The following is a 3,624-nucleotide window of genomic DNA, read 5'->3' on the forward strand; positions in this document are numbered from 1 at the left end:
AAGGATTGTATCTTTATATCTGTCTTCCTCCACTGTCCAGCACATGTATGTCTTGATACAGAAAACTAACCTATTAGCACTCACGAGCATTGTTCTATATTCTGTCCTTTCTGTGACTTTTCCTTGTAGGCTTCTGGGTGTACATCTCTCTTTCACTCCTTCGATATTCTATTTTTTTATTTTCTTTATGAGATTCCACAGGGACTTTCAGTGGTCATTACTCACTAAATGCAGGTGGCTGCTTCATCAGCCTAGTTTCAAGATGTAATACACACACACCCTCCATAAAATCTAGGGTAAATGCTCACATCAGGGAAGAGGCCCGGAATAACTCTGTTCATTTAAATTCATCACTTTATGCAATTATCTCCCTAAAGAAAGAGGATAAAATACAAAGGAACAGGGAAAAGTTCAGGACCGTCACTCTTCACATTGAACAAAAGCACTATAAATCAGAAGATGCTGTGGTACTCCAAACTTGCCCCTAACACACACATCTTTGATTCTCAAAATCACATGATAGAAGAATCACAGGAAAAGCCTGGAAACATCTTCCAACAAGTTAAAATATAAATCTTACCAGAACATGAGAACAAAAGTTAAAATTTCTGGTGCCTCACAATGGCATGATGTGACAGAAATGATTACATTTAGACCACATAAGTTTCTTAAATTTCAGAATGCAAAATAGAACCCAGGGATTGATGGGGAATTCAGATCCCCAAACCTCACATTCAAGTATTCTAATGCAGTAACTATGGCACAGTAATTGCATGTGAAATAAATGCACCAGGGCCCCTTAGGCAGGTGTTGAAACTTCTGTCAATCAAAGTATGGTCCTTGGACCAGGAACATCAGCATCATCTGTGAGCCCTACTAGAAATGCAGTATCTAGGGGCCTCCCTAGACCTACCAAATCAGGGTCTGCATTTTAAGAAAATCTCAAAATGATTCTTATGCCCTGTATATTTTGAAAAGCACTGCACTAAGTACTCTAAATACCATTGGATAGACGAACCAACTACTGCTGGTGATCCTGCTGACTCTGTTGGTCGTTTCTCTTTTCCCAGAAAGTTCTAACTGTATGGTAACTCAATATAAAAACAACGAATGACATTTAGCATTAGTCAAGCACTCACATTGTATCAAGCCCACACTAAATGATAATTTTATTTCATACTTATTATTTCCTGATAACTGGGAAGTATTGTTGGCTGTGAGAGAGCATGCCCTTGGGGACTGGACAGGCTTAGATTTAAATCTTGATTTTTTTTTTTACCTGCTAAGAATACAACCTTGAGCATGCTTTGTAATCTCTCTAATTATTAGGGTTGCTCCTTTGGAAATAACCATCTCCACTGCAGAATTTTGTGAGAAGGAAAAGAACAAAACATCTATAAAGTGACTTAGCACATGGTAAGTGGTCACTTTTCTCATATCTGGATCCCAATAAAATACACATACCTGCCCCATGTACCCTTCCCTCCATGCCATGCTGATTTATTATCATTCTTTCTGTTCTTTTAACTTTATACTTTAAATATAAATATATTTTAATTTTCATTATAGTGCATTTTTTCACATGTTCTGGGTGGCGTACATTTTTTCTTATTCAATCAAGGAGCACTGGACAATTCTGTCATAATTCAAGTCTTTTTTCCAACATGTCTCTTACTCTATTACAACCCCTCTTCATTTCGTATTCTCTCAAACTGTTGTGAGCCTACAATGGCTGGCCAAATAATATAAAAGGAGACCATAGAATGCTGGTTATTACAATGCTAGTTTTACATGAAGCAGCTCATAAGGAGGTTCTTGAGGAAACAGATGGGAAAGATCATCCAGCACATAGGGATAGGTTGACATCCTTTGACATTTTGAGGGCATCATAAGCTTCTTTGCACCCTGGGAAGCGGATCAACAATGATATGAATGGTGCTGGAAGAAACAAGTCCTGGAGGCAGGTCATGACTTTAGAGTCTTAAACAGAATGAAAGAAGTTAACAAAATAATTCTGAGAACACAGCTCCACTGTGACTGGTCTATAATAATATCACACAACACTAATCCAGGCAATGTTCCTGTTTCAAAAATGCATCTTCCAAACTACCCAGAGTTGGGTATGGATTTCTTTTTCTTTAGTCAATTTGTGATACAAAGAAGTCGTAAGTAAAAATAGTAGCAATGCAACTGTACTCGTATCCTTAGGGTAGGGATGCCATTCAAAACTTGAACCTGAATCAATGCATTCAGAGCCATAGAAATTTTTTTTTTGCCTAGAATGGCTATGAAATTTATATGACTGCCTACCTTTGCAGGAAACTAAGTTACCTTATAATCTGGGGCTTTCTTTATACATCTATTGTTGAAACAATTTGTTTCAGTTAAGGCAAAGACCGTAATTTATTTATATGTTCTACAGCAAGCAGCACCCTGCTGGTTCAGAAAAAGCCTTCACAAAGTATCTTTTGAACTTAACTAAAAACAAGAAAACACGCTGTGAAAAGCGAGATTCTCTGACCCAAAGAATAAATTAAAATGTATGATTTCTTTCCATCATAATCTATATCATGTAGAAGTATTTTAAGTATTAATATTAGAGGGGTGTATTTCAACTCTGCTGAATCAGAATAAAATGGTTTACTATTACGCCAAGATATATATATACGGGGAAGATCACCAGCACATACCCACATATCTAAAGATAGTCTAGGTATGTTGTAATATTCTCTGGGGAAAAATAAAAATGACATTTCTTTTTAAATAATAGTAACCATACTTAATGATTTGGAGGGTTAAATATGATATGAAATTGTGTTTCCTCGATAGTCACACCAACAAGGACAACCACTGGGGCACATTCTATCATGTTGTTCAACTGCACACTTTCAATTCCAAGTTCTGTCCATGGCTCCATTCCTTCTTTTTTCTGTTACTGCCTTGTTTTACTCATGACATGCTCCCTGTCATGACACATGGCATTGGTTCCCCATAAATGTGACAATTAGTGGTCCTTGGGCCATGCTCAGACTACATAGGTATTCTGTTTAGAATGGAAAATATTTCCAACATTAGTAAATTTTTAAAGTTCCAGTAAATTTTTATAAATTTTACCTGAAAATCTTATGTATCTTTAATCTTACTAGTAATATTTGATAACATTAAGTTGCACAGATCTTCATGACAAAAATGGTTTAAGTTTTAACTCATTGTTTCCTTTAGAATACCTTAATTCATTCACTTTAAAATAGTTTGATTTTTTTCAATGGAACACCAGGAATTTGCTTTCATCCTTGCACAGGGGCCATGGTGATCCTCTCTATATTGTTCCAATTTTAGCATATGTGCTGCCAAAGTGATTACTAATTTCTTTATCAAAAATATTGTATTAGGCAGTAGAAATACAGTATTAAAAAAGCAAACACACTCTACCTTTCCAGAGCTTATATCTTAAAAAGTTATATAGTTATTAATATTTAAATACTCAGTTGCTTGTAATATCTGTAATAGCTGCTATAAGGAAGAAGGAGAATAATGAAATCATGTAATAGTAACTCAGTCTTACTTTAGGATTAGTAGTAATATTCTGTTGAGCTCTGAAGGATACATACAGGATATTTAAAT

At 35.6% G+C, this 3,624-nt stretch overlaps 1 pseudogene; it reads right to left on the reverse strand.

Annotated features, from left to right (window-relative positions):
• Positions 1–3,244: 3,244 nt before the first annotated feature.
• Positions 3,245–3,363, reverse strand: LOC119048428 (uncharacterized; annotated as a pseudogene).
• Positions 3,364–3,624: the final 261 nt, after the last annotated feature.

Source organism: Artibeus jamaicensis, unplaced genomic scaffold, assembly GCF_021234435.1.
Source record: "Artibeus jamaicensis isolate MK-2021 breed Jamaican fruit bat unplaced genomic scaffold, CSHL_Jam_final contig_519, whole genome shotgun sequence".
Taxonomy (NCBI): domain Eukaryota; kingdom Metazoa; phylum Chordata; class Mammalia; order Chiroptera; family Phyllostomidae; genus Artibeus; species Artibeus jamaicensis.